Raw genomic sequence first — 19,450 nt, 5'->3', positions numbered from 1 at the left:
TGTGCAAATTTGGCTACAGTGCATTCGCTTCCTTCCTCCAAGTTACTAATATATATTGTAAACAGTTGTGGTCCTATCACTAATGCCTGTGAAATCCCACTGGTTACAGGTCATCAACCTGAAAAAGAACCCCTTACCTCCCATCTTGTCCATTAGCCAGTTGTCTATCTACGCCAATATATTAACTCCGAAGCCATGGGCCCTTATGACTTAACCTTTTGTGAGGTATCTTGTCGAACTCCTGTAAGAAGTCCAGATACAACACATCTACTGGTTCTCCTTTATCCACTCTGGCTGAGAATTCCCTGGAAAAACTAATAAATTAGTCAAATATGATTTTCTTTTCATGAACCCATGCTGACACTGTTTGATTAGATTATGATTTTCCAAATGTGCTGCTATTATTTCCTTAATAATTGATTCCAATATTTTTGCAACAATAGATGTTAGGCTAACCAGCTGATAGTTACTTGCTTTTTGCCTCCCTGTCTTTTTGAAGTGTCACATTGGCAGTTTTCCAATCCTCTGGTATTTCTCCAGACTGCAAGGAATTACAACCAATGCATCCATTTTCTCTGTAATTACTTCTTTTAGGATCCTAGGAAACAGGCCATCAGGACCAGGGGACCTATTTGCCTTTAGGCCCATTAGTTTTCTAATATCACTTCTCTAGTGATGTTGATGGTACTTAATTGCTCCCCCATATTCTTTGGTATTAATTGGATGTTTGAAACATCTTCCACCATATAGACAGATGCAAAATATCTGTTTAGCACCTCCATAATTTCCTTGTTCCCCATAACTATTTCCCTAAATTCATTTTCTAACAGGCCTATGTTCACTTTGACCTCTCTCTTCCTTTTTATATGTTTAAAGAAGCTCTTATTATCACTTTTTACATTCTTGCTAGTTTGCCCTCATAGTTTACTTCCTTTCTTTTTGTTATCTTTTTAGTTCTCCTTTGCTGAATTCTGAATTTATCCCAGTCTTAAGGAGCAAAGCTGAGTGATGTTAAGAAGGTGCAAATCAGCAGCCTCAGAGATCGTGCAGATATAAGCTGGGAATTGATTTCAAGTGTGACACCAAGATTGCAAACAGACTGGCTCAATCTCAGATTGTTGCCAGGGAAAAGGATGGAGTCCATAGTTATGGGATTGGAGTTTGGAGTCTGGCCAAAACCAATGGTTTCAATCTTCCCGATATTTAATTGGAGAAATTTCTACTAATTCGGTACTGGGTGTGGAAAAGCAGTCTGATAATTCAATAATTGTGGAGCAGTTGGGAGAAGCATACATGTGAAAAGTAACGGCATGCCTTCAGATGATCCCATCAAGGAGCAGCATGTTGGTGAGAAATGGGAGGGGACCGAGGATAGATTCTTGTGGGACTGTGGAGGTAACAGTGCAAGCGCAGGAAGAGGAACTTGTTGTAAGTGATTCTCTGGTTACAGTTAGCTAAGAATGGAACCATGTGAGAGCTGTCCCAGTTAGCTAAAAAAAAGTGGACAGAACAGCAAAATATGGCAGTGCTGTGAATCTGAAATAAAAGCAGAAACTGCTGAAAGCAGTCATCAAGTCGGGCAACATCTAGGAAGCGAGAAACAGTTATGCTTTAAGGCTACCTTCTCTGACTACCTCTGTTGATTGTAGTAAAAGAATGCTTTGAATGTAATGTGTAACCGCCGCTCTAATGCTGCTTTATCCTTCTTTACGCTTTTAACATTTGTCTACTTTCTCCCATATTGAATCTGGAGACCCCTTCTGTTTCCCTGCAGAATTCATAGAGGCTGTTTCTCTGTTCTAATTTTTAGTTTATTTGTTATTCTACTTCCGATCTTGTTTATTTAGTTTGGGTGGATTGATTTTGGGAATGTAGTTATCCTTCATACCCAGTGTAACATAATAGGAAAGAAATGTCTTGATACAGAATACATTTATATAGTACAAAGATATTTACTTGCTCGATCTAACTCAGCTTTGTGACTTATTTACTCAGACTAAACCCGCTGACTCATTGTAAGAGCTAAGTACTGGCTTTCAGACACCAAGATTTGCATGTTCATTTCTTTAAATCATTGAAAAGACTTTGGACTGTATTTCTAAACAAGGACGTTTCACTTGCAGCATCAGTATTTTCTGACTCATCATGCTTCATGTTATATAAATTGGTACCAGGTAATTGCACAACCTGAAAAAACAAGCTCAACTAGTTATATATTTTGGCTATCTGGTAGTTGCTTATTGTAGCAATTCAGCTTGCTATACACCACAATGAGGTGCTGGTGTATGATTGGTGCTGTAATTCAGCAATTTAAGATGAGGATAGATAAAATGCTTTTAAAAGCTTTGTGGATAATTGTTTTTCCGGCTTGTCAGTGGTCCTTACTGGTTGCCAAGACTTTCGCAATTTTTGTTTTATTGAATCCTTTAGTTGCAATTTTAACTTCTGCCACAGAAGGCATAGCTTACTTTGTTTCCTTGTAAGAACTTATAGAGGTCTATAAAATAATGAGGGGCATAGATCAGCTAGGTAGTCAATATGTTTTCCCAAAGGTAGGGGAGTCTAAAACTAGAGGGCATAGGTTTAAAGTGAGAGATACAAAAGTGTCCAGAGGAGCAATTTTTTCACACAGATGATGGTGAGTGCCTGGAACAAGCTGCCAGAGTTAGTAGTAGAGGTTGGAACAGTTTTGTTTTTTAAAAAGCGTTTAGACAATTACATGGGTAAGATAGCTATTGAGAGAATTGGGCCAAATGCAAGCAATTGGGACCAGTTTTGGGGTTTAAAGAAAAAGGGTGGCATGGTCAAGTTGGGCCAAAGGGCCTGATTCCATGCTGTATATGTCTATGACTCTATAATATATTTCATTTCCAACAACCAAACCTGCACTGGTTGCATGACTAATTTTCATTTGAGGTCAGTTTAGTAATTTCCACTAGTTTGCCATCCTAAATTTACCTGTGATAACACAGAGTTGGTTGGGGACCAGCACACTAACATTTCATATATCTCTGCTAACCTGGCGAAATTAATGTTACACAAACCACAAAGAATGGGTTAAAAATGTGCAGGCTTAGACACGTATGACAAGGATCTCGGCTTGTCAGTAAAAGCTAGTGTGATGCTAGGCGTCTTAATGTCATTCTGAGGAATAGAAGTACACACTTTGGCCAGTTGCCACTGGCAATTCTATCTTGGTTTTAATCAAAATTTTAACCTTTCAAGCCTAGAGATACTGAGCAACATAGCTTCAGAGTGATGATGCTGATTACTATGCTGGAGGCAATGCACAGATGGCTGGGAGTGGAATATTTCCAGGTGAGGCACAGCATGCGTGGATTTAAGCATACAGATGGGTTAGGGCAGTCGATGCATAGTGCACTAAGGATTTAATTGGAGTTGCAGTCAATTTCTTGAAAATGGATTTGGAAGCATTGTGGTGGAAAGTGATGGAATTTACTGTCCAGCTTTTGAAGTTGCACATTTGTGGCTTGTGAAATAGCACATCTAATTTTTCAACGCACTCCTCATTGCAAGTTTTGATTGTTTGCAGCTACTTCATGGCTAAAGCTTTCCTCTGTTACAGAACATCTTTAAAATGGTAAAACATTCCAAGGTTCTTTGCAGGAGTGATGAGCAAACAAATTGACACCAAGTCAGATAAGGAGACATCAGGACAGGGTTGAAGAGAGAAATTTTTTAAAGCGCCTTGAAGGGGGAGAGACAAGTTTAGTGGCAGAGAGATATGTGGAAGATGAGCTGAGGTTGTTTAAACACATGGCACAAGAGGTGCAGCAAAGAAAATGTGGGATGCTCAGAGACAGAATTGAAGGAGCTCAGAGATTTCAGAGGGTTGTGGTGCTGTAGAGGATGCAGAAATAGGGAGAAGTGAGACAAGTGAGGAATTTGAAAGCAATGATGAGAAATGTAAAATCGCTTTGCCAGATCAGAAGGCAGTGTAGCTGAATGAATTAAAGGCTGATATGCAAAGAGGACTTGGTGCATGTTCAGATATAGAAGACAGGATTTTACATAACCTCAAATTTTATGGACAGTTTGAGGTGGAAAGCCATGCAAGAGAGTATTGGAATAGTAGTTCAGTCCAGATGTAATAAAGATATTTGTGAGGGTTACAGCAGAAAATGAGCTGGACTGAGTGAAGACAAGCAACATTATAGAGATGGAAGTAGGTAGTCTTGAGTATGACATTGAGGCTCAGTTTGTATCTTGACTCTGATTCAGAAACTTGTGTGTTTGGGTACCACTCAAGGACAAAGCATCAAATCTGGGCTAATGCTCTGATGCAGAACTAAGGGAGTGCTTGCACCATCAGTAGAACTGCCTTTTGGAAGTGATGTTAAACAAAGGCCTTGTCTGCCTCTACCGGTAGATGGAAAAGATTGGAACAATTTCAGGAAAACCAGTGAGCTATCCCGTGTGCAGGCCAATATTTTCCCTCAATCAATATCATAAAAACAGATTATTTGATCATTGTCACATTGCTATCTCAGAGTTAGCTCTGTGTAAATTAACTCATATTTCCTACATTATAACAGTATTAAAACTTTGAAAGTACTCATTGGTTGTAAAAACTTTGGGGCATCTGGTGGTTTTGATAGATTATAAAATAAATGCAATTTTTCCTTTTTTCCCCTTTTCTTTAATGGCAATTCAGCATTATAAGCACATTCTCCTGCCATGTTTATTTGTTATGACAATCTGTACATGGGTTAAAGCTGTGTGTACATTGTGGTTTGTGAGCGTTTATTGTGCATATGTTTCTTTTTAAATGTTTGTCACACTACTAAGAACAAATTTTACTTTGACCTTAGTGGTAAAGAGCAGTAAGGCTGCTTTTCACAAGTTCCAAAGAAAAGATCCCTTTGAAGGACCCTAAACCTCATTTGAAACATCCTTTCGTTCAAAACAAAGTTGAATATGGCAAACCGTGACAGTTCCATCAATAGAGATATTTAGTCACAGAAAACAATTTTACTGCAGTGTTAAAGATCTTGGAAGAAATTTTGAAATTAATCCACTGTAAGAAAGCCCAAAGGAGACAATTTGGACCTTACAGGAGGAGCAACAATTCAGCACAAGCACAATTTTGTTAAAAAAACCCATTTGATTGTGGGGCTATAAATAGAATCTTATTTGAGGCACTGATACAAACAGGAAGTGCTTTGTTGTATCTTTCGTTTTCTCTTAAACCATGAAACAGCCATTTTATAGTCAATGCACTTTTGTTTAAAGGCAGTTATACCCAGTGGAGCTCGAGCCCTTGCCTCACTGTAATCAGCACAGAGTGGAATACAATATGTGTTCTGTACTTGCTCATTGCATGCTAACTTGTTGGAATTAACAGATCACCATTGCTTTCACTCAGTCATTTAAGGGGAAATATTCCATTTAACGAGTGAAAAGAGGGAACTTGCATTATTGCATTGTACCTCTCACAGCATCATAGTGTCCCAAAGTTTACATTCATTGACTTTGGAGATCATAGAATGAAAGGGACAGTAACAGCTTGGAAATCAAATTGGCTGAGTGGCAGGAAATAGAGAGTAGTGATGAAGAGATGTAGTGGATTTCACTTGGGATTGGTGTTAGGACACCTATTTTTAAAATATACATTAATGATCTAGATGTGGATGTACAACACAGTTTTAAAAATTGCAGGTGACACAAAACTTGGAGTGATTATTAAGTGTGAAGAGGACAATGATGAACCTCAAAAGGACAGAAATAGGCTGGTGAAATGGGGGGACGCATGGCAGATTAAATTTAACACAGATAAGTGTGGAGTAATTCATTTTGGTCAGAAAAATGAGGAGAAGCAATATAATATAACAGATGCAGTTTTGAAGGGGTGCAGGAGCAGAGAGATCATGAGGGATACGTGCACTAATCATTCACGATGGATGGAGCAGGTTGATAAAGTGGCTAATAAAATGAAGGAATCCTGGGCTTTATAAATTGGGGTGTAGTCAGGTAACACAGGACCTCCAGGGTTTATGCAGGAAAATTGACATATTTTCATGAGCTTGGATAAAAATTCGAAATGCGGAAGCCAAGTTTAAACCTAGCCAGGCACTGCAATTTGCAAACTATTTACATCTCCGGTGAACCTGCTTTGTTAGAAAAATGCTACACAGACTTGGTGGCACCCAGCTCAGTAGGAGGCCAGAGGCATAACATGACAAGGACAGCAGCTGAAGGTTCAAAACCATATTGTGCGACCTCCAAATATGGAAAGTAGTCACCTCGTTGGATCTTTCTGCCTTTGTCTGATGCTAGTATTTGACACAGACCAAAGAAGCTTGGAGAAGGGCACCAAGAGGAGATAAAAGGGGAAACCTGGAGTCCCAGCTTGCTCGCTGCCTTTTGTACCATCTTCAGTGGCATTTCTAGAGAACACCTTTGACTGGCAGCCAAGCAGCACAGCATCTCCGGCTTCTTGTATCTCATGGCGAGTATCAATAGACTGGCCACACCCAGAAGCCCACCTGGTGAGATGACAAAAAAAAACAGACGAGAGGGCAAGCCCAACTTGATGACGCCAGACCCTGAAATGTCAACTATCATTCAAAAGACTGAGGAACAAGCCTGTACAGTATGCAGAAGGAGGCCATTTGGCCTATCGAGCCTACATCGACAACAATCCCACCCAGGTCCTATCCCCATAAAGCCACATATTTACCCTCCTTGTCCCCCTGACACTAAGGGGCAATTCATCATGACCAATCAATCTAACCCACACATCTTTGGAATGTGGGAGGAAACTGGAGTGCCCAGAGGAAATCCACACGGACATGGGAAAAATATGCAAACTCCACGTAGACAGTGACCCGAGGCCAGAATTGAATCTGGGTCTCTGGTGCTGTGAAGCAGCAGTGCTAACCACTGTGCCACCTTCGTCAGGTAGTCATCTGAAGAGTCCTGTGAAGAGATTGATAGAGTTAAATTAAAATACAAATGGAGACTCTGAATTGTTTTTCCTTGAGAAAGTGTTCAGTAAAGTTGTTGGACCTTCACCTGACTTTTGTTCCCTTTGTCTATCTCACGTGTATTGCGCCCAAGTTAAAAAAGGTTACTGCAAACTGGTCAAGGTTAGTCAAGGTATATTTGCTCATCTTTTCACTTTACAACAGGGATGTAGAGGACAAAAACAAATAAATTATAATAAATCTGCATAAAACATGGTTCAGCCTCAGTTGGAGTATTGCGCTTAGTTCTGGGAACCACACATTTGGAAGGATGTCAAGCTATTAGAGAGGGTTTTTTTTAAAATTCTTGGGATATGGGCATTGCTGGCTGATGTCTTATAGATGGTGGATTGGCTTTGGTGAATTGAGTTACTTGGTGCAGAATTCCCAGCTGCTGATTTGCTCTTGTAGTCACTGTGTATTTATGTGGCTGGTCAAGTTCAGTTTCTGGTCACTGGTAATCCCAGGATGTTGATAATGGGGGAGTCAGCAATGGCAATGCCATTAAAGATGGTTGGATTCTGTCTTGTTGGAGATGGTCGTTGCCTGGCACTCATGTTGTGAATATTATTTGTTATTTATCAGCCCAACTCTGAATATTGTCCAGGTCTTGCTGCATATGGGCATGGAATGCTTCTGTATCTGAGGAGCCACAAATGTGCTATACATTGTACAGTCATCAGCAAATAACCCCACTTCTGATCTTATGATGGAAAGAATGTCATTGAAGCAGCTGAAGGTGGTTGGGCATAGGACACCACCATAAGGAACTCCTGCAGTGATGTACTGGGACTGTGATAATTAACCTCTAACAACCAGCTTCCTTTGTGCTGGATATGACTGTAACTAGCAGAGAGGTTTCCCTGATTCCCATTATCTCCAGGTTTGCTGGAGCTCCTTGATGTCACACCTGATCAAATGATGCTTTGAGTTATTCCTGCTGGAATTCAGCTCTTTTGTCCGTGTTTGGTAGTGAATCTGTGGAATTATCTACAACAGAAGGCTGTGAAGGTCAAGTCACAATGTATTTGAGAAAGAAATTTTTTTTAGATTTTAATGGCATCAAAAGATAAGGGGAGAAAGCAGGAATGTAGCATTGAGATCAAGGATCAGCCATGATCATATTGAATGGGAGAATGGGCTCAAAGGGTGGAACAGCCTCCTCCTGCTCCTAGTTTCTATGTTTCTATGTAATGAGGTCAGCAGCCAAGTGGCCCTGCTGGAACCCAAACTGAATGTCACTGAGCAGGGAATTGCTGATTACATTCTGCTTGATAGCACTGTTGACAACACCATCCAGCATGCTGAAGATCAAGAGTAGACTGAAGGGGCTGTAATTAGCCAGGTTGGATTTGTCCTGGTTTTTGTGTTTAGGACATACCTGGGAAATTTGCCACACTGCTGGATAGATGGCAGTGTTGTAGCTGTACTGGAACAATTTGGCTAGGGGTGTGGCACATTCTTCAATACTATTGCTGGAATGTTGCCAGGGCCCATAGCCTTTTCAGTATTCTGTGTCTTCAACTGTTTTTTGATATCGCGTGGAGTGAATTGAATTGGCTGAAGGCTGATATCCGTAATACTTAGGGCCTCCAGAGGAGGCTGAGATGGATCATCCACTCAGCAACTCTGGCTGAAGAATGTTTCAAATGCTTCAGCCTTGTTTAATGCTGGACTTCCATCACTGAGGGCAGTGATATTTGTGGGCTGTCCTCCTCCAGTGTGTTGTTTGATTGTCCAGTGCTATTGACGTCTGGTATGGCAAGACTGCAGAACTTAGATCTAGCCCTGTTTATTACTTGTTGCTTTTGTTGCTTGGTTTGCAAGTTAGTCCTGTGTTGTGGTTTCATCAAGTTGACACCTCATCTTTAGTTATAAGAACATAAGAAATAGGAGCAGGAGTAGGCCATCTAGCCCTTCGAGCCTGCCCTGCCATTCAATAAGATCATGGCTGATCTGTCGTGGCTCAGTTCCACATTCCCGCCCTCTCCCCATAACCCTTAATCCCCTCGCTTATCAAAAACCCATCAACCCGCGTCTTAAAAATATTTAGCGAGGCAGCCTCCACCACCTCAACGGGCAGAGAATTCCAGAGATTCACCACCCTTTGAGTGAAGAAGTTCCTCCTCAACTCCGTTCTAAACCGCACCCCCCTTTATCTTGAGGCTGTGCCCCCTAGTCCTACTGTCCTTTCTGAGCGGGAAGAGTCTCTCCACCTCTATCCTATCCATCCCATTCATCATCTCATACGTCTCAATGAGATCTCCCCTCATTCTTCTAAACTCTAACGAGTACAAGCCTAGTTTATTCAGCCTCTCCTCATAGCTCAACCCCCTCAACTCTGGTATCAGCCTAGTAAACCTCCTCTGCACTCCCTCCAAGGCCAAAATATCCTTGCGTAAGTACAGCGACCAAAACTGCACACAGTACTCCAGCTGCGGCCTCACCAATGCCCTATACAGCTGCAGCAAGACCTCCCTACTTTTATATTCAATCCCCCTCGCTAGCGATGGAAAGGTGGTAGGACTGGAGGGTCTCAATGACATTATTGTTACTAGAGAGGTGGTGCTCGACAGACTGGTGGGACTGATTGTGGACAAGTCCCCAGGACTGGATGGAATGCATCCGAGGGTTCTGAAAGAAATGGCGGAGGTGATAGTGGATGCCTTGGTGGTTATTTTCCAAACGTCGCTGGATTCCGGGGAAGTGCCAGAAGATTGGAAAGTGGCTAATGTTACGCCGTTGTTTAAGATGGGTACCAGGCAAAAGGCAGGGAATTATAGGCCGGTTAGTTTAACGTCTGTTGTAGGTAAAATGTTAGAATCCGTCATCAAGGAGGAAATAGCGAGGCATCTTAAGGGGAATTGCTTGATAGAGCAGACGCAGCATGGTTTCGTTAAGGGGAAGTCGTGTCTGACAAATTTATTGGAGTTCTATGAGGATGTGTCTAGGGCGGTGGATAGAGGAGAGCTGGTGGATGTGGTCTTTCTTGATTTTCAGAAGGCGTTTGACAAGGTACCTCACAAGAGGTTATTGCAGAAGGTAAGGGGGCATGGAGTTGGGGGTAGGGTGTTAGCGTGGATAGAGGATTGGCTGTCAAATAGGAGGTAGAGAGTGGGGGTTAATGGGTGCTATTCGGATTGGCGGTTGGTGACGAGTGGAGTGCCCCAGGGGTCGGTGCTGGGGCCTCAGCTATTTGCCATTTATATAGATGATCTGGAGGACGGAACCGAGTGTATGGTGTCGAAATTTGCTGATGACACCAAGATTGGAATGGCAAATTGCGCGGAGGGTGTGGAGAGTCTGCAGAAGGATCTAGATAGGCTGGGCGAATGGGCCAGGAAATGGCAAATGGAATTTAATGTTGGTAGTTATACCTCGTGCTGCTCCTGGTATGCCCTCCTGTACTCTTCACTGAAACAGGTTAATCCGCTGGGCATTATGGAATGGGGATATGCCAGGCCATGAAGTTACAATTGTGGTTTTATACAATTGCTGCTGATGGTCCACAGTGCCTCGTGGTGCCCAGATTTGAGTTTCTAGATCTGTTTGAAGTTTATTCTAATTCACATTGTGGTAGTACCTTGTAGTGGGAAAAAAAATCACGAAGATCGTTACCTGGCACATAAAAAAAGTTATCTGGGAGAGAGACATTAAGTAGGCACTGACTTTTAGCGCAGACAACTACTTGAAACTAAAGACATGCAGGGCAGACAGTTATTTAAAGTTAAACATGCAGGAATCAGATACTGAAGGAAGCCAGTAGAGAGCTTGAGGCACTTTTAAGATAAGGACAGACCTAGGACAAAAGATTAGCTATAAATAGGAACAGGAATACATAAATGCAGGAAAACCAATTACTGCATGTATAGACCGAAACTAAGTCACTGATAGAGGAAATGTATCCATTCTGTGAAACAATGCTATATTAAATGCCAATGTCTGTATATGTTTGGCTGTAACCATGTGTTAAACTGTCGATCCTACTCAGCTGTAACGATGTGTTAAATGGCTAATGTCTGGCTATCCATTGTCTGAAAGGTATAAAAATAAACAGCTCCCATTGTATTATCGAGAGAAGATAGCTGCCCAGTACTGTGGAGTGCCAGTGCCTTTTCTCCACGAAACTTCATTTAAATAAAACTGTATTGTTGCACCCCTAGTCTGACTCCGAAGTGGTAATTCCCCACAATAATCCCACAGCACAATGGAGGCTTTCCACAATGTAAAGATGGAGCTTTGTCTCCACAAGCACTGTGTGGTGGTCACGCCTACTAATATTGTCACTAACATCTGCGACAGACAGATTGGTGAGGAGGAGGTCAAGTAGGTTTTTCCTCTTGTTGGTTTACTCACCACCTGCTGCAGACATCATCTTGCAGCTCTTTATTTGAGGACATGGCCAGTGGTGCTAATGAGCCACTCTTGGTGAATCTTGAAGTCCCCCACCCAGAATACATTCTGTGCCTTTGCCACCCTTAGTTTTCCTCCAAATGGTGTTCAATGTGAAGGAGTGCTGATTCATCAGCAAAGGGATAATAGGGTGGTAATCAGCAGATTTCCTTGACCATGTTTGACTTGATGCCATAAGACTTCATGGGTTCCAGAGTTGATGTTGAAAACTCCCAGAGCAACTCCCTCCTGACTGTATACCACTGTTCCACAACCTCTCCTGGGTGTATTCTACAGTGAGACAAGGTACAGTCAAGCATGGTGATAGTGGTGTCAGGGACATTGTAAGATACGACTCCGTGACTATTACTATGTCAGGCTGTTGCTTGACCATTCCAGGGGACAGCTGTCCAGATTTGGCACACCTCTAAGTAAGGAGTACGTTCACGATTGACAGGGCTGGGTTTGCCGTTATTCTTTCCTGCGGCTAGGTTGATGCCGGATGTCTGTCCGGTTTCATTGCTTTTTTTCAAAATTTGTAGCAATTTTATACAACTGAGTGGCGGAATCAATCCGCCAGTATCAATCTGAAGTCACATATGGGCCAGACCAGATAAGGACAGCAGAATTCTTTCCCTAAAGGACATCAGTCAACCTCACAGGTTTTTATGATAATTGACAATGGTTTCATGGTCACTATTACCAAAGTTAGCTTGTTAATTCCAGATTTCTAAATTGAATTTATAGCTGCCATGGTGGGATTTGAATCCATGTCCCAGAACATTAACTTGAGCCTCTGAATTACCAGTGAAATTATCACCAAACTACCACGTTCGCTTGAGAAAAGATTCCCGAGAATGTTTCCAGAGAGGCTGAACTTCAGTTACTTGGGTATTTTGGAGTTCTGGGGCTGTTGTCCTTGGAGAAGAGAAAGTCAAGAGATTTGACAAGTTGTATAATACCATGGGGGGTCTGGACAGAGTTGATAGGGAGAAACTATACCCGTTGGCAGAAACACTGAGAACCAATATACACTGATCTATGTTGATTGGTAAAAGAAGTAATGATGATGTGTGAAAAGTTTTTTTTTATGCAGTGAGTGGTTTGGATGTGGAATACAGAGTGTGGTCAAGGCAGACTCAATTGAAGCCTTCAAAAGAGAATTGGATCATTAGCTGGAGAAATGGAATTGCAGAGCTACAGAGGAAAGGTGGAGTAGTAGGTCGAGGGGGAATTGCCCTTGTAGAGAGCCAGCAGGGATATGAGAGACCAAATGGCCTCCTGTGCTTTAACCATTCTGTGATGCACCAGATATCCCATTTCACATATATAGATATTTGTTTGGCTGTAGTGCCCTTTGGTACATCCTGAGGTCATGAAATGCACGTTCTTCCTTTCTATTGGATCAGCGTTTGTTTAGCTGAAACAGTACAGACTATCAATTGAAGTTGACACTTTCCTGGTCTAAATGACAGAGTTCCTCACTGGCATTGTCTTTATTGGTGTTGCTGCAGCCAACCTGTGGCAAGTCAGCAACTTCTGTTGGATAACATTAATCTATAATTCCTCCTGGAAGGTAACTGCTGTGCATATGAGTTTTGGTATGAACTATTCTTCAGAAATTGAATAGCCAGATGGCACTAACTGGTCTACAGTCAGTCGAGGAGGTCGCCTTGGTGCAGTAATACACTAAGTATTGTACCGCTATTCCTTAGCCACAGCATTTGGGGAAAATTAGAAGCAAAAAAAAAAGTACAAGATGCAAAGTTCAGTACCAAAAATGAACAAGAAAAATCACTCTTAACTTACAAGTTTTTGATTTTGGGTAGTAGGTTTGACCTGCTTCTGCAAGAAGAGTCAATGGCAGCTGGTTTGTTACCACAGACCACATAAAATCTACTGTGAGAAGATGGAAATGTAACCAAGCAAAGTGCAGCTGTAACCAAGCATCTATTGCTGCCATCTGAAAGGGACATTAGTCTTTCAACGTAACTTAATTTAGTTCACCCATAGCAGGTGATTGCAACAAAGCATGCAGAATTCAGTGCCTCTACGGACAGATGACACAAAGGAAAACTGTAAACATGAGCTGTAACTTTACTCTTTTTGTGTAATGTGCAGAGGTTTTCATGATTTTCCTTTTAATTCCAGACACATTTCACCTCAGATACAAAGGGAGCACATGACAAATACTTCACAACTGAATATTAGTTCAGCTGCACTTTGAACCCAGAAGTGGAGTCCTCTGAGAATATGTCTATAATCCAGTAATATTACACTGCAGACATTGCTGCAATAATTATGAACAAAATACTATGTGAGGAGTCGCTGAATGATTATTGCACTTTAAGATCACCTTTTACTTCAATTTTACTCTGCAGTTTTCTGTACTTGCCTGATTTATTCAATAATTTCTTGCTTTCGCAGGCACCAGTAGGCCATCAGAGGTAAGAAATGCTCCTCCAGCAAAATGTACAGCTGCTCTCCTAAATCTCCATTCATCACGTCTGCCTTCCTGCCCATCCCCAAACTGTTCCCTATATTGTAGGACATATGTGCAGGATATCAGGCAGGTGCTCATCATTAGGCCTACTGAGACCCTTAAATAGACAATTAACTAGCACTCTAAGGGTGTCATTCTGCCTCTGCCACAATTTTACAGCCTGCAGGGGAAGATTGTTGGGCTAATCATTTTCCATCTATGTTTGAGCCCATGAGCTGCTGTTGGATTGGAAGCGGGGTTACTTCATTTGGGACAGCCCCTGTGCCCATTAAGGGAAACCCCAAGATGGCATCCCACATCGTGTTTACCTGTGCCTCTAAATGCAGATTGCCCCTCCACGCTCTCTTTCCGTTGCTGTGTCGCCAATCCCTGCCTGCCCTAAATGTTCCAACTCCACCTCAAGCCTTAGAGACATCATCTTCCTTCTTGGGGACTGCTTGTAGTCCTAACAGTGGCCACTGCTGTCTTCTGGTGCTATTGGGACTGAAGCAGTCAAGCGTGGGACTTCCTGTCACTGAGGGCTGGTATTCTCACTCTCCAGTAATAAAGGCCACCCCAAGCATATTATCATTGCAGGACATTCAGATTTAAAGTTGATTAGGTACTAACCAACTTTTAGCTCGGATCGGGGGAAGGGGAATCATTCCCCCATAAAATTCACACCGAATAGTTTCTCCATAGTCAACATAGATGTTCTTGTCATTGGCCACTGATGTGAACATCTTGCATATTCCTTCCAGGGGCTCACAACCACTAATTGTTACTAAGGTATACACGTTACCTTGATACATCAGCACTAAATTCCACTGAGCTCCCTGTGTATCTGAGTCATAGCCTAGGTCTGGAATATTTTGGCAGACTATAGGCAAAGTTATGGATGTACTCTGCAGGAATGTTTGTGGATTTGCAACACCATGTTTAAAAAGTATATTAATTTGGCTTAGATAACGAATAAGTATGATGGACCACATGAGAGACAAATTAAGACAAATAGGGAATTTTTAACTTTTTGCCTTCCAAGTGTAGGATGCAAGGGGATCCTGGTTGAAGTCCTGAGGTCAGTGTTTTTAATTCTGCAAAGTGCCCTAGTCAGGCAGGGAGCACTGGAGGAGAAGCCGCAGGTCCAGGTAAGTCTGAGCCCTGACTCTAAATGAGGAATGTCCAATTCCATTTGTAGAGTTGGAGTCTGTTGCCACATTGTGTGGAGACGTCTAGACCTGGGGTAGGAAAATAGGAAATTAGAGGGATCGGAGGCTGAGGGTGATTGTGAGATTGTGTGTGGGGGGGCGGGGGGGGTAGTGCTCAGAGGCCTCAGGGATGTTTTGGGAGAAATTGGAGGCCTTGGTGGGACTATTTGAAGAGACAGGGGTGTATCTAATCGTACGCAGCTTGGTCAAGCAAGCTGAATCCACTTGTTAAGTTGAAAGGTACTTACCTCCTGGATATATCAGCCCAACCTCCTTCTGGCTGACTGTTCTCCGAAGGTCCCAGAAATCGAGCTGGCCAGAGTTAAATTTGATAAATATGAGGCATGAAGACTCATTATAATTTCTAAATTGTCAACCTGCGTCTTGGGAGTCTGTTGTTGCCCAACTTCCTGTCCTGTCTCCCCAAAAACAGGGTGTGTCTGGGTTGGGGCTAGGTTTCAGTTTATGATGAGGATTCACTTTCACTTCAATTGACATGTGCTTTTTTTTTGGGGTGGGGGTGTTAAAACTTCCCCTAATTTACCAACACAGATTATGGGATGATATATATTTTGAGACTTGGAGCATAGACCCATTAGCGATTTTCTTCCAGAGAAACACTATCAGCAGAAAAGTCCTTGGGGGTACAGCTCAGTGAAAGATGCATTGGATGAGATGCTGACTTTTCAACACCGTTACCGATTGCTCAGTATGTCCCTGTTGCCAGAGCTTTAGGCAGGGGAACAAGTGACAAATATGTAATACCAGCTGTGCCTAATGCAAATGTCCTTGGGATTGCTCAGCATGGGCAGAATGTTGCTGCCTGAAATGTCTTCCCAGAGCCACTGAGAGTCTGGAGGCTGTCAGGCTGTCATTTCAAACAACAGCCAGAATGTCCAAATACCACCAGGCCTTGGCTAGTGCACAGGGACAGCGTAGTAGCACCGTGGTTAGCACCGCTGCCTCACAGCACCAGTGACCCAGATTCGATTCCCAGCTTGGGTCACTGTCTGTGCAGAGTCTGCGTGTTCTCCTCGTGTCTGCTGGGTTTCCTCCGAATGCTCCGGTTTCCTCCCACAGTTCCGAAATACGTGTTGGTTAGCTGCGTTGGCCATGCTAAATTCTCCCTTAGTGTACCTGAACAGGTGTTGGGGGAATTTTCATAGTAACTTCATTGCAGTGTTAGTGTAAGCCTACTTGTGACAGTAATAAATAAACTTTGAAAAAACAATTTCCGCACCAACCCCACTGCAATTTGACCTCAGAAATGGAATATTGCCAATTACCTAGAGGAGGTACATTGTAAACCCAACCTGATGCTGACGTAAGGTGAGCGAAAAAGTGTTTTGACAATTATCACCTTGATGTTTACAAAAAAAGTCACAAAGAAACGCACAAGGTCTGATAGTTAACCAACGTCCCTCTGTGGTAATCATTATAGGGTATGTTATTTAGTTAGTTTCTATGACAACCAACGGGTACAGTAGGTTAAATTTAAATACAAAACATCTAATTACATACTCAATCTGTCACATTGATATTTTTGTTTCAAAATTTTCTTTGAAATACCACAAAAATACAAAAAAAATTTGGCATCACCCGCTGTGGGGATTTCATAATGTTTTTTTCAGGCTGACAATTATCTTTTGTCTCACTGTCATTGAGAAAATAACTAGGGAAAATGTGTGAAATATGGATCAGAATTCAATCTGTTTGCCAATTCAGCCTGTTTTCCAGTAATGGAAGTGCAGGCATAAATACAACGCACAGTAATTGGAAACTGAGGGGAATTGTCCTGGTGTTTGAAGGTGACCCATAGATAAGACAAATCAATACAGTCAGCACAGGAGATTGCAGAGTACAGAGTGTTACTATTCTGAGACAAAAAAAACATGTTGTCCCTGAAACTGAGAACTGGTAACTTGGGTTATTTGCTGAAGTCCACTGTTGCTCACTGTCAAAGGTCAGTAGTGATAAAATGGCGACTCATTCCTGACAGCATCCAGCCACACCATCTTTTGTTTGTCTGTGGAAGTTGATTTGAACTGACATCTCTTTTTTTCATGGCTCAAGTGACAAAACAATGCTGGTAGGCGAAAGGTCATCAGTGAGACTCAGACTAGAAGAGTAGACACGTGTTCTTTGGGCAGTGGATGCCCTGTCCCTGGCACTAGTTGACTCCTGATAAACAAAATACAGCATTTATTCCATGGGACGAGACCCGGAATCTCTTTGTTCGACAATCTTCAGAGATGAGCTCAGGAGTATTGAAAATCTTCAACTTTCTGCAACATAAATGATTTAGAAGCAATTGTATTTATTTATTATTGTCACAAGTCAGCTTACATTAAGACTGCAATGAAGTTACTTTGAAAATCCCCCAGTCACCACGCTCCAGTGCCTGTTCAGGTACATTGAGGGAGAATTTAGCATAGCCAATCCACCTAACCTGCATGTCTTTTGACTGTGTGAGGAAACCGGAGCACCCGGAGGAAGTCCACGCAGGTATAGGGAGAATGTGCAAACTCCACACAGTGTACTTTACAATTCAAAGCTTTACCCCACTTATTTCGCAGGAGCGGTGTGGGCAAGGGGTTTTAATGGAGGATAGGTGGAACATCCACAGAAATCTTGCACCCACCCTCCCTCCCACTACCCCCAACAACTGGGAGCATGGATTATTCCTGGGCTTCATAACTGACACCAATTTACCTTTGAAATGTGAATATCATTCATCATTTCCAAGCCTCCAGCAAAAACAGGTAGCAAACATTTTTGAGATGTCCCTGGATTAAGCTGTCCTCTGGTGCAATAAAGAAATCTTGGGCCACCTCTGACTAGGTTTCCCCTCCAGCGACCACGACTGCCCCAGAAATCCCACCTTACCCCAGTTCCTTACCCTGCTGTGGATGGTTCCCCTCACTCAGTGATCCAAATTTTCACTCGTGCCAGCAACGTTGAAATCATTTTTGTCTGCTTCAAACATGTGTCAGTGCCAGGAAATTTAAATGACCACATTGAGTCAAGACCTCCCAAGGTTTACACTGCTGGGGTGCCATGGGCTTTGGCACCCTCAAACTTGATTTCTGCCCAAGTTAAAATTGGGGTTATTTTAGTCTGGAAATGAGGAGATTGAGGAATGGCTTTGTTATGTATCAATATTGTTTCCTGGTAGATGCACTAAACAGTGTGTCTTAATATGTTCATGTATTCACCACCGCAAGTGATGTCATAGGTCGCTAGTGCGGGAAACTATCAGAGTGACGAAGCAACCATGCCGTGAACACCACCTTTTAAATAAAACTCCGTTATTTTTAAACCTCTGTGCTTCCTAACATCAATTCTTCAAATTACGAAGGCTTGCTAGAAGGTTTTAGGATTATGCAAGGCTTTGATTGGGCAGGCATTCAGAGGAGATTTCCATCTATGATGGAGATGGGAACTAGGTTTCGTTAATATGAGACAGTTACTAATAAATCCAAATTCATAATCTTTCAGTTCATAGAAACATAGAGAATAGAAGGAGGATTAGGCCATTCGGCCCTTCCAACTTGCTCCACCGTTCATTTTGATCATCAAATTCAATATCCTGATCCCCTCTTCTTCAAAATGATGTCTCAGCTCCTGTTCCTATCTATATAATTTATCAGTGACTTTGAATCCACGACCCTTGGTTATTGACCTACACACAGGGATACCATTCCTCTCTCTTTAGAACATGCAGCGGATAGGGTTGTTTTTTTCCTTTTGTCATTTCATGGGCAATGAACACCTTGAGGCAAAAGTGGTGTCCAGACAGGGACTTGAATCCTGGACACTCAGATTAAAAGTTTGATCCTCTACAGATGGAGCTATGCAGTCTCAACCACTTTGAAGACTAGTTTAAGTAAAATGGAGTTCTGTGTAAATGGTGGAATTTCGGGAACAAGTTCTTCTCACGTTATTCATGCCCCACTTTGAGAGGCAAGCGTTTCTTCTCTGACCAACCAATTCTACCGAGATTTGGTGCTTATTTCAGAATGGACATAATCCAATATATTGAGTACATTGCCAAGTCCAGTTCCTTTTACCCAGAATTAAACTACTTTGGCATCAAAAATAGAAACTTTGGACAAATTTACTTGCTTAACTATATTAAGATGTTAGGTTTGTAGAATAAATGAGGTTGCAGATCCCATCCTGAGAAATTGCTGCATGTACTCATTTCAATTTAATTTGGTGTACATGCTTCGCTCTGGTACTGAGTATTACAAGATTATGTGACTTCAGAATTACTTTACTGAGGTAAAGATTCAAATTGTGAGATTCAAATTGTGTCCCAAGGACAAGATTCCAGCTTTAAAAACTAACAGCTAACCTTTGACCCCATTTGTCCCAAGCAT

General features: G+C 42.1%; 1 long non-coding RNA gene across 5 annotated transcripts in view; it reads left to right on the top strand.

Moving 5' to 3' along the window:
• The window catches only part of LOC145351058 (uncharacterized), a 150,138-nt gene that overhangs the window by 109,516 nt on the left and 21,172 nt on the right, over positions 1 to 19,450 (top strand). Inside the window, exon 5 of one of the 5 annotated variants that reach the window (XR_013888312.1) lies at positions 955 to 1,064. The exons of 3 other annotated variants lie outside the window; for them this stretch is intronic. This is a non-coding gene — a long non-coding RNA (uncharacterized LOC145351058). Of the gene's footprint in view, positions 1 to 954; positions 1,065 to 19,450 lie in introns of those variants that run through there. One more of the 5 variants, XR_013888310.1, reaches the window with a different exon arrangement.

This window comes from Carcharhinus amblyrhynchos, chromosome 12 (genome assembly GCF_965287045.1).
Source record: "Carcharhinus amblyrhynchos chromosome 12, sCarAmb.v2.hapA, whole genome shotgun sequence".
NCBI classification, from domain to species: domain Eukaryota; kingdom Metazoa; phylum Chordata; class Chondrichthyes; order Carcharhiniformes; family Carcharhinidae; genus Carcharhinus; species Carcharhinus amblyrhynchos.
The sequence above is the reverse complement of the archived record's forward strand: the minus strand, read 5'-3'. Positions and strand labels throughout refer to the sequence as shown.